This window comes from Chanos chanos, chromosome 8 (genome assembly GCF_902362185.1).
Source record: "Chanos chanos chromosome 8, fChaCha1.1, whole genome shotgun sequence".
Taxonomy (NCBI): Eukaryota; Metazoa; Chordata; class Actinopteri; order Gonorynchiformes; family Chanidae; genus Chanos; species Chanos chanos.
Window position 1 is genome coordinate 40294735 of NC_044502.1, and position 12854 is coordinate 40307588.

The window sequence follows — 12854 nt, forward strand, 5'->3', positions numbered from 1 at the left end:
AGAAAGAAAGGTAGCATTTTACTTAACATGTCCTTTTTACATTGAAGATGCTAAGTCTAGCCAGCTGTAATCTCACACACACACACACACACACACACACATACATACATATATATATATATGTGTGTGTGTGTGTGTAATCCTAAACAAGTGCATGGCTTATATCTATATCTGTCCTCTGTTTGAATGGGCGTTTTGAGTTAGGCAGCTATCAGATCAATGTCAGTATGCCTAAGAATGAATGCCAGGACGGCACGTCATCACGCTTTAGCTAATATGTAGAGTACAGCCTGCTTAGTGAGGTACGTTTTTTTTCCTTTTTTCTCTCCACTTGAATGACAACAAGGTTTTTGTTTTTTTTTCTTCCCGTCGTTAAAACCTGAGGATTTCTTAGTATGACGTCTTGCCAAGGAAATCCGTCTGTCCCGTCACCCGAGCTGGCTAAAAAGCAGCTTCGGCGTAGCGGCGGCGCGTGGCTAGCCGTTAGCGCGAGCCTCTTGATTGTATTTGCGAGCAACAGGTGACCATAAGTCCCGTCTGAAGTCTATCAGGAAGCAGCGCCGTCTGTGGCGAAAGTCATGGACTAAAGATGGCTTTATAATTTTCCCCGTGATTGCAAACTTTCAGCTGGCTCCCTTACAGCCTGAAACTCTCCCCTGAGTACCGCGCTACTCCAGTCCCGGTATAAGTTCATCAGAGTTCAGCCGCCGCTCAGACCGCGTCCTCTTGCCCAACCCGAGTCCTCCCCGTTTCCTATTGAAACAGACGTGTAGTCTACGGAGGGCTTTCCATTCTGCACCCAGCACGTGAATCATTGTTAATAACTTGAATTAGTCATGTGTTCTGAAGAATATTAGTCCCTGGGAAAAAGGCCAAGAGCGACAGAAGTACCTCAGATTTAAAAGGAAAGAATGAATAAAAAAAAAATCATCAAACAAGATGCTTTTCTTTTCAGTGCTGTTTTTTACGTCAACGCATATAAGATTTCCTGATGTCTCTTAATGAGAAGATCAGCATAATATATAAATATACATTGCAAGTTTAGTTTGTCTGGTTTTTTTTGGGGTTCTGTGCCCGTTGTAAGCTAGCCATGTTTCTAAAACATAAACCCTGCGTTTCTTGCCTTAGATTACCAAGAGATTCTCAAGTCTGCAGGGACTGGTGGAAATCTCCCAGTGTTTTTTTTTTTCTGTTCTGTTTTTTTTTTTTTTTGTTTTTTTGTTTTGATCGATGCTAGTGTGTATCCTAGTACGACAGCTTTCCTGTATTCGCCTGAGGACTCATTGCTTAGCAAGGCCTTGCCGCCTGTTTCCAAGAACATCATTTTTCAAAGGACCATCCAGTACTGTAGGTTTCTGAGCTTTTGCTGTTTTTCTACTAGTGAAATGCTACAGCAGCCAAACCAATCGCATGGGCAAAATGTGTAGACATCTGCTTCCATCTGGATCATCTCTTTTTCTTTTTCTTTCTGTTTTTTTTTTGCCTAAGTTTCTTGTGAATTTTATTTATTCCCAGTGTAAAAAAAAAAAAAAAAGATCTTAAGATGTTCACTTACAACGCTCACTCTTGTCTTCAAAAAAGCTAGGCACCTTTTATCTCTTGATTGAGCAATCCTTAGTGAAGTTCTTCTGTGTTTTTGTATTTTGTTTGTTTTCTTTTCTCTAGTTTGTTTGGTTCTTCAGTAATTGTTGCCACAAACCAATGGTTGATTAAGCTACACTAATAAAGAGACTGACTCTGCATAGCTCTATTTTTTAAGTAAAATAAATGATCACATATTAGATTTTGACAAGCTTAACAGAATAAGTTTATCCCCTCAAAGTAATATACATTAGCTCCACCTTCTGGCCAGTGTGTAAATACCATCTTAATGGCAGATTATAGTATATGTAGTACAAAAACACAAATTAGGCTGTCATCTTGCAGGACAATACTGACGTATCAGCAGAAAACATGACTATTCATTAAAAGTGATGTTGCCACCATGAAAAAAATGATAATAAGATGAAAGCATTAGCTTTTTTCCCACCTCAATGTGAATTATTGGGTATAAAGCAGTATTGTAGTAAATGGTGTGTGTGTGAGTCATCAGGAAGGGCAGCAGTGAGTACCAGAGCCCTTTGTTTTCCAGTAGAGAAGTGAGAGCCTCAAGGCCAGTTCATCATCGTGTGTCGACATCTGGTTGGAATGGGAGTGATTTACAAATGCCATTGGCTCATAGTTAAACTGTAGGTTTACAACGTAATTTGGTGTATGTGTATAATCTGTACCCTTAGCTAGAGGAAAGATATAAATGACATAGTTGCTGTTGAATTCATTCTCTCAGAGTGTTTGGGGAAAAAAAAAAAAAAAAAATTGCTCCCCCCTCACCCCACCCTTGCTTGGACAGTTTAGTGGTAATCTTGGCATCAAATGTCCAAGCACTGCTTGCCGCATGAAAAATTGTTAGGGTTTTTTTTTTTTTTTTTTTTTTTTTTGAGCTACACGTGAAAGTAATTAGTGCATGATTTTGTGATTTTGACTTGCAAGACGTGCCACAAAATCTCTGACATTTGGATGGCTATGGGTGTTTTTTAAGACAAGGTTTTTTTGTTTTTTTTAAATTTGAAGCAGTGTGACTTCATTAGTGAGATGGTTTTGGGGTTGTTGTTTTTTTTGTTCCCCCTTCATGTCAAAGTTTGGGAAATTGGGAGATTTAATTTGGAAGTTAATTCAAGTATTAATTTTAAGACATTTTGTTTTGTTTTGTTCTCCAGTAGTTTAACATTGTTACTTCTAATAATTATAACTGGAATTTTTTTTTTTTTTCATTCGGTGTAGAGTGACTTGTGGTGGTAAAAATCTGTCAGAGGCTGACAGTTTGGTGTCATGAGCTGCTCGGTTGGATTGGTGTCAAAGAAGAGTCTGGGTAATTGTACAGAGATGAAAACAAATTTGTATAAAAGACATATTTTTGTACTTCATCAAATCTCTACATGCATGTCAGCAATAAACTTTGATATGGAATCTCTTGTCTCATTTATTTATCTATTTTTACAACTGTTTTTTGTTTCTTTTTGGGCCAAAACCAGGGAAACTGAATTATCTGACCTGTGACTTGTATTTATGGTGAGTCGCCAGCAGAGGGAGTCTGTTCTCTCTCTTAGGTCATGTCTACAGAATGGACTGGGTACTCAACACACAAAGAAACTGGTAGTGTTTGGATATCAAAGCCCAGACACTGAGGTACACTTAGTATACACTGAGAGTCTCTGTGCATTGCCTTTTAACATACGGTCAATTTGTATGGTCTTACTACCTGATGTACATTTTTATGACTTGAACTGTTGCATCCAAAACTATGGATCCAAAGAGATATATCAAAAAATATATATGGGGCAATATATTTAAATATAGTGCTGACTTGGGCTGATTACAGAATAAAACATGGTTTTCGAGGCAGAGTTTCTCAATAACTCGTTCATCATTCTACAGATGATAAGACTAATGGTCCTATCTATTAAAATCTTTCATGGAACTTTCTTCATAGTGTACATAATTTCATCAAATTTTCACCATTTCACCGTCAACCACCAGACAAAATAAGTTTTGTTTCTTTCTTGAGTAATACATGCCACAAACGGATTGATTAAGATACACCGATAAAAGAGACTGACTCTGCTCTATTTACCAGCAGCATAAATGATCACAGAATGATTGAACAGAATAAGATATTTACCACAGTGCCACCTTCTGGCCAGAGTGGAAACACCATCTGCATGGGAGGTTATGGTCCATGTGAGGGAGAGGAAAAAAAAAGTCAGTTGTCATCTTGCAGGATGATACTGACATTTCAGAAGACAAATGAAAAGTGACATTGTCACTGTTAAAAAGAGTCCACAGAAGCATTATTCTAGTCTCGATCTCAGTTTTAATGACTCGTACACACACACATGCAGTACTGCTGTAGCAGGTTTGATGCTCAAGTGTTTCCATCTTGTGGTGACAAGGACATTCACACTGTCTGTCTGTGTTTCTCTCTTTCACTCATTAAAATAGACCTCAGTTCGTCTGTAGACTCATTTCATCTGGGACATATTAGCATGCAAGGACACGCACGCAACAAGAAAAGAACAGTCCCCTTTAAGTTAATTCGTTGTGGTGACAAAACTCATCCCATGCCCGGGTTATAGCGCAGGCACATTGATAATGAAATAAATAACCGCGTGCTTAGCCACAACAAAGCGTTTTAGAAATGTCAACATTTGATTTGTTTTGTTTTGTTTTTTTTTTTTTTTGCAAAAGTACAAATCATAACGCAAGCGACAATGTGTATCACCAGAATTTTTTTTTTTGTTCAAGATGTAGACATTAGTGTGCCATCTTTATTCAATCTAATCAGCCTTTATTTGTCTAGTTGCCTGAAACATCAGATGCGTTCGCGACAGGTACGCATCAATCATCGTATATTCTGTGAGCATTCGATGCGCTGTCAAACACACTTGAACAACAGGATGGGCCTGCCTTGCGATCGTGATTGAAAGTCAGTGATTCTGGACTTCGACAAGGCCAAGCGGTGGCTCTAGTTTGCAACCATCTCTAAGCATGTAAGTGCGTTCTGTTTTGTGTGGCGGGGGATAAGTGGTATACCACTGGAGAGCTCTGTAATTGTTGGAGGAGAACTGACTGCTGGGACTGAATCCCACGCCCTCTAAGTGCATTTCCAAAGAAAAAGTCTTTTGCAGATGAGTTCCAAAACAATAAATGAGTAGACTTTCTCTTCCAACTTCTCATCTAGTCTCCTACACGACCAGTGTTGTCATAAATTCTGTTGTCTTTACATAATCGCTCTGGGGTATTGACCATTTCTTTATAAAAAAAAAATAAAAAAAAAATTACAAAGCAAAATTTTATTCCAGCTGTTAAACTGTTAGTGAGAAACACAACGTCCCAGATGAATTCATGTGTGTGAAAGAGTCTTGTACATCTTGAGTTCGAATATCTTTTGGCGCGATTAGGCCGTCAGCTTCGGCCTCTATCGTGCGGTTGTCTTGGAAATGCCACACGGCAATGCACATGAACGTATGTGTGTGTGTGTGTGTGTGTGTGTGTGTGTGCGCCACACCAGAAATCCACCCACACTCCCATACTCCTCCTTAACATGCTTGTGTGGAGTGTGTTAAGGAGCTGAACAGCATATGCCTCTGCGGGGAAGGCTGGTTTATGTCAGGGGTCTTACAACATCTCAGGCTCTCTGTGCCCTTGGACCCATCGCTCCAAAAGGAAATGCTCTCAAATTCTTCCTCGGGATTGTTAAATCTTTGTCAGTTACTGCCTGCAAGGGTTGCTAGCTTGCCATTCCACAGTTGTTTGCTGTCAATATCATAACATGTTCTATGAATTATCTGTCATGAATGTGCAGGTCTCTATAGACTAATAGTAATGCTTTCAGTCTTAGCACATTTTCACAGCTTATCTGTTGAAGTGTCCAAAGCAATGGGCGCATCAATATTTTCCCACCAGTTAACTGTTTCTCTCTTTGTATTGATGACTGTTTGCTTTGGCGAGTATTTCAGAGAGCCTGCTGCTGTAAGAAGCCTCTCCAAAAGATGCACCAGAGGTGTCGGAACCGTTAGGGCCGAACTCACTGGGAGTACCGATTCCTCTCCTTTATTTGTTATTCGTTTTATAATATTGTTTTCCCTCCTTACACGCATTTTTGTCAGTCGCACAGACTTCACGCACACCCAGAGTAAGTAGGGAGCGAGAAGAAACACACGGAAGTGGTTAAGTTCCATTCGCCATCGTGAACATAGCCGCAATCATCTGAAACACTAAACCTGAACGTCGTAGATTGTAAGGATCTCTTTTTGTAATATCTCAGAAGGGCGTTGAATTACAGGATTCTAGATCTTTATTTTTCAGACTAATGTGTTTCTGATTACTGTGCTGATGTATCAGGATGAAACATTAGATTATTATACAAAGTCAGAGAGGTCCAAAATCCAAATTTTGTGTTTTTAACATATAGTAATCCAATTCACAAATTAGTTCCCTCACGGCTGGTTCAACAATATTATACTGATGGATTTAATTTTTTTTGTATAGATTGTGAATCTGTTGTTGTTACCGGAATAAAAAAGTTTCTCAGTACACTGTTGGACACTGGTTGGTAAGCAGAATGATATTTAGAGATTTGTGGGCTAATATTGCATGATATTGCTATTCCCTGCCAGCATAATTCATTTCTCTTACAATTAATGTCACAGTTTTGACTTCACATTTGTTCAGGGTGATGGTTTCTTTATATTTTCCATCAAGTTCATCCTCTATCCTTTTATACAATGATCCAACCTTCTCTTCAGCGTTTTGTCTGGTGTAGTTAAACAGAATACGTTGTGAAGGTGAAAAAGTCAGCCAGAGTGATTACCAAGCGCAAAAAGAATGTGAATGTGAAAGAGGGCGACCCTGACACTGTGGAAAATCACCTTTTCTCTTCATTATCTGAAACATATTACAGCAATGATCGCTTTCAGCTGCTCTGGTTCCCATCTTGTGGTTGCAACAGAACTGACTGACTTCAGTTACCAGGAGATGCAAACTCCCTGCCAATTAATGGTCTGCCATGTCTGTTGTCGTTCATTTTACAGAGCAGAAGTTAAAAAAAGAGAGAGAGGAGAGAGAGAGAGAGAGAGAGAGAGAGAGAGAGAGAGAAGAGAGAGAGAGAGAGAGAGAGAGAGAGAGAGGAGAGAGAGAGAGAGAGAGAGAGAGAGAGAGAGAGAGAAGAGAGAGAGAGAGAGAGAGAGAGAGAGAGAGAGAGAGAGAGAGAGATAAAAAGATGCAAGGACGCCAGTGTGTTTACTCCATACATACTCTCTGGTGAATTCATCAGATATGGGGAAATGCCCCTTTGTAATAATCAGAGAACAGATACCGTATAACTGGGAAGTGAACTGGTTCGAATGTCTGGAAAGAATGTCCAGAATGTTTTTTTCTCTGATTCATGTTCTGCCTGAAACTCTTTTTTAAAACTCAGAATATCTAGGATACTTGTATAGATGCTAAAGACATACGTTTATCTCCTTATAGGATAGGATTTGAATTGATTTTATCATTAGTGGCTGATGGTTGCAAACCTGGTATCTCTTGATAAACTGTTTCGGGGTCTCTTGATAAACTGTTTTGAGTTCCTGTGCCAGGGAGGCCTCGTTTCCATCAGTATCACAGTCTAACTCTTTGTCCAAGATCAAAACACAGAATAACATCTGTTTGGTCATAGTCAGTGCCCCCCCTCCCCCGCCCCCCCCAAAAAACATATATACACACTCTCCCTTCACCAGCTGGATTTCACAATAGAAAAGGAGACATTTTCTCCCGAATAGTTATAGATTTTATTGTGAACTGATGGAGTTAAACCTGTTTACCCACTGTGTTTCTTTAAAGAGGACTCCCTTTGTTGCCCATTCCACCTCAATCTGTTTTTTTTTTCCTGTCTTTTTTTCATTGCCCCATTCCGTGGCAGTATCCTTTATACAACCCCAGGGCTTCAGCGACTCTATCACCCAGTGGAACAGATCCATGTGTGTGTGTGTGTGTGTGTGTGTCTGTGTGTGTGTGTGTGAATCTGTGTGAATCTGTGTGAAATATGGGACTTCGCATTTATCTGAGCAGCCTTTCTGAAGATTTATACTTTCCCCTAATAAGAAGCACAGCCTATTAAGAACTCCACTCTTGTTCATTAAGACGGTGCGCATGTGTGTGTGCGTGTGCGCGCGCATGCGCGCGCGTGTGCGTGTGCATGTGTTCATGCGTGCATGCAAGCATGCATATGTCAGAGTCCAACTCAGAAGTGGTTTAATTGTTTTCCTCTCCAGTTAAGAAATCCAGCCACCTGGACTCAAGGTGGTCTAGAAGTTTACAAATAAATGAAAAGTTTATGTGTTGGACCTGAGTCAGGGCTGCCTGAGGTTATTCAGAAGATTTGGGAAAGATGACTAGACGCATTCCATTTTCACACATCTCCACCACATGGCTCGGCATCTAGCGTTCCTCACTGTTTTAATGATAGGAGATGTAACAGGGAAAGATTAACAATACCTTCTCCTGTGTAAACTACAGACTGCTCTATTTATGAAGACGGACTTTCTGTATAGACTGCGTCTGCCCATTCCTGTCCACTATGCCTCATTATTGCCACAGTGTAATTCTGTCATTGCTTAATGTATCATGTGCAGTTTAAACTAAAGTAATCCTAAAGCGTGCTGGTTTATAATAGCGGTTTTTAACTGTATTTCTTTTGAAATAACAGCGGAGTACTCCACACTGTAGGTAGATATTGCTTTCCTTAAGAAAAAAAAAAACAACTTGTGCCATATGTTTTAGTGTATTTGGGTAATCTAATATGGTACAGGAGTGAAGCTGTCATTTGCAAACTGCCTGCTAACAGGGAACAGCTGGCTTTGGGGCAACAGTTTGACCCCTTCAACGAGAGCCTTCGTCTTTACTGTCAACACTGAATGACTGTCAGTTCTGTGATGGTAGGGCAAGTTTCTGTATGTAACTGTACACATAGTAAATGAATGGAGATGGGAGGGAGGTATGTGTTCTACATAAGTCACAGGGTTCTTTTACGTGTTTTCACGTTAATGTTCGGCGAGCCGTCGCCGTCTGCAATATCCAGCCCGTCTGTGATTCATAAGCCCCTCCGTCTATCGTGTCCCAGGAGCCCTCACCTTTTAAGGAAAGCCTAGGATCTGTCCTGCCAGTAGAATATATTGTGGACAGTTACTGCGTGAACCCTGCCAGGTGGCCAGGGTCCTTTCTGTGCAGAGTTTGCATGTTCTTCCCCCGTGTCTGCGTGGGTTTCCTTCGGGAACTCCGGTTTCCTCCCACAGTCCAAAGACATGCAGGTTAGGCGAATTGGAGACTCTAAATTGCCCCTAGGTACGAATGTGTGTGAGTGTGTTTGTCTGTGTGTCTGCCCTGCGATGGACTGGCGACCTGTCCAGGGTGTTTTCCGACCTTACGCCCAGTGAAGGCTGGGATAGGCTCCAGCATTAGGATAAACGGCTTAGAAAATGAGTGAGAGTGAGTGAGATACTGCGTGAAACCCCTTGTCCCATTCTACTAACCCATTCTCCTAAGCCAGTGCAATTCGATTAATGTTTCCAAACGCTGAGCTAGTTATTACGATAAAAGCTAGCCATCATGATTTGGGTTGTTTGAGTCAGTTAACAATCAAGGGTCATCAGAATTCTGATAATCAGTGAAATTGAAGCGTAATTGAAAAATATAGTGAGGAGTTATCAGGAAATCTACATGCCGGAGGCTAAAGCAGGAAGAAATGCAAATGTGATGGTTTTGAGTTTCTTTCTTACAGTGACAGCCTCTCACCCTCACAATGTATAAATCTACCTCACATGTCACAGCCTGCCTTAGCTTTGTAGTGTACACTAACCACCTGTAATGTCTCTCTTTCTCTCTCTCTCTCTCTCTCTCTCTCTCTCTCTCTCACACACACACAAACACACACACACACACACAAAGAAATTAAATTAAAGCCCTTGGAGGTTAAACAGGGGCCAAATATGGGGAATGTCAGAAGCCTGTGTGTGGAGAGAGACTGATTACAACTTTAACAGCTGTCCTCTCACATATAGTATGTACACTGCTGCGAGTGCCAGAGGAAACACTGGTCAGCTTCCAAGACTGGGAACACTGCATGAGAAATGACTGGATCCGCTGAGGACCGCTGGGACCAGTACGCTTTCCAGTGGGAGGTTAATTAAACCAGCGAAACGAGAAGTAGACGTTTACAAATCAAATTTTACACACATTAAGAATATAGAAGTATTTTAATTAAGGCTGTGTTATGAGCTGACGTCAGCAGTCGACTACAACCAAATTTGCAGCGTTCGTTTGCAACTGAGATGGTTTATATATCAAGCCTGCTACTTGGCTTATTATATATATAAAAAAAAAATAGAAACAACTGACTTTTTTAACAGATACATAACTGTCTGTCGTGTAAGAACGGGAAAACAGCTCCATGAAAAATCCATTACTGCTTGTACATTTCCTTTCCTCTCTCTGTGCATGTCCAAGGCTTTCTTTGTCTCTGAGGCCATATTATCAGTATTACATTTTCCACTGGTTTCCACGAATGCTCTCTGATATTTAAAATCAGGGCCTGTTACACTCCTTAAAAAAATAACCGCTAATATCTTAAATTAGTGCAAAGGTTGGAAAAATACAATTATTCAATATATGGCTTAGAAAAACAATCTACCCAGTGCGTCCATCTATTAGTGTATTTATCTAAGCCTTAATTCGCTTAAGATAGAGACGAAGGCGAAACGCTGTGATATACTCTCCGTGCATACGTACAGTCGGTCAGACATCAAATCCAAACAAAGCGTTTAGGGAGCACCCTATATCTCTAGTCTGTCAGCTTTCTTTTTTTTTTTACCTCCCTGTCCTTCCCTTCTCGCTTTCATTTTAGTGATAGGACAGAGGGGTTTTTTTTTGTTGTTAAGTTTCCTCTGTATTAAAAGGAGGCTTTGGTGTGGGTGGAGGGAACATATCTCAGTCTGCTAGCAGTAAACATTCCCTATAATCAAGGCCTAAGCTTCAGAGGGTTTCATAATCTCTGAGAGCCCATCACTACTCTTTTCATCAAAGGACAGGATGAGTAAGATGAATATACCAAAAAGTACACAGAGGGAGAGAGAAAGAGAGAGAAAGAGAGAGAGAGAGAGAGAGAGAGAGAGAGAGAAAGAAAGAGAAAGAGAGACAGAGAGAGATTGCATATGTGTGTGTTTACGCCCTCTTGGTATCACCGGCTCTTTCACTTATCAAAAATCCTTTTTAGTCGTCCTTGTGTAAAGTGCTCCGTACATTTTACTGTGCATGACTGATATTTTTTTTTCTTTTCTCTCAGATGAACAAAGCTTTCGGTATTTAAAACGTTTCGTGGGCCGTGTTGCACCCCGTGATTGGGCGTGTGACTCTTTTTTTTTTTTTTTTCCTGGAAGCCCTTGTCTCCTCATGCCTGGGGGTGCAGAGGGAGAGGACGGAGGAGCGAGAGAGAGAGAGAGAGAGAGAGAGTGAGCCTTTACAAGCCTTAGAGGTGAAAAAAAACACAAGCTGGCAAGATTCCGTGGCAAAGGTTGCTATTTTTACTGAGCCTTTTCTCATCCACTTTTCTATCCATGGAGAGGAGAATACAGCTACATACTCATTATGGGCTTATGTGGGTAAGGCTAAATGGCATTGAGTCCTGTCTGTTTTGGCAGGAACCAAATGGGTGACAAAGTGAATTTTGCAGGGTGTAATTGACTCCGTCTCACAAACACTGCAATAAGAGCAGGGTGGAGTGCTGTTGGATGCTGTTGTCTTATTGATGCTGAACAGAGATGCCAACGTGTCAAAGTTCACTGCCTGTGAAGATAAGGTCGCGGCATGCTCTATAGATTTCAGCTCGGTGTGGCTTTCCACTCAAATACCAGTGGCTTGGCATGTGGTGGTGTAACTGGTAATTTGTTGGCTGTGCCCATCCAAAATTATGGACAAGAGATTGAAAAAAAAAAAAAAAAAGCATCGTTCAAAATTTATTAGGAGAACGAGAGAAGATAAAGCCCAAAATGCAAGGCCCCCCCCCCCCCCTTTCCATGTGAGCCCGTGGACTTGATCCCAGGTCATCCGCAAAGCTGCTTAAGAAATTTGCAGTCAATCACTCTCGAAAACTTGACTTTTTAATGGTATTTTAAGATGTTTAGTGGTAAAGCTAGAAAGCTCATGAGTAGATATACGATCAACCATAAACCACCATCTGTTGGACCTGCTCTGGTGAGGGTGTTCACACTGTGGCATCTCTTGCAGTGAAGGGAGACATTGCAGAGGCGATATTTTTCACAGCAGCAAAAGGATGTTCACCGAAGCCTCGCCTCTTTTGCAAAGAATAGAAAACAATGTATCCCCTGCTTCCGTGACACAAAAGGTACCGCTCATAATTCAGACTATTCATTCTTCAAGGACTCGATACAGGTTGATGATCAGACCAGATTCTTGACGGTGTTGAGCAACAGTGCACAAACCCAATGAAATAAGTAGAAATGGAATGCATTTCAAATGATGAAACAGTGGTAACCAAAGCAAAGGATTGTTACTGAAGTGCTTTTGCATGAGAGTCTGAGAGAGATCTCTGAGAGTCCACAGTGTTATTGTCACACTCTGAGTCCCTGTGGGGCCACAACAGACTAGTCTGAGTCAGTGGAAGCATATCTGGATGATGATGGCTCGGGTTTTTGTGTCTTTTCCCCAAAGTGATGTCCTCTGCATACCATTCGGTTGAGTCACGATCAACTTTTTTTTTTTTTTTCAGCTATTCATGCTCACCAAATGTTTGACAAATGTAAACATGTTACGTGATGTCACGAAATCCAGATATATTTGTACACATAAAAAGGACATTCTTTTTCCGTGTTTGCGCGCTGATCAATAGCACAAACTGGGCAACGCGCCATGTACCTTTGTGTAGAGAAGGCAGACTTTGAAACTCTACAGGACCAAAGTCAAAGGCAAAGATATTTTATGTTTTCCTTTCTTTTCCACATGACAGTTTTAGTCTGTGGTATTAATTTAATACATAGCAGTGTTCATTCAGAACTCAGACAAAAATCTGTACTGAATGTTAAGTATTTCACTTAGGAACATATTTTAAAGCCCAAGTTTTGTCCAAACGTTTTGTCCAATGTTCTTCCCACAGTTGCTCTGAGATGCCATTGATGTGATTTTTTTCTTTAAAGAATCCATCTTTAAACAGCCCCTTGGTAACTCTCCTGCCATTTCCTGAGCCACTGCCTGTACTCCATATC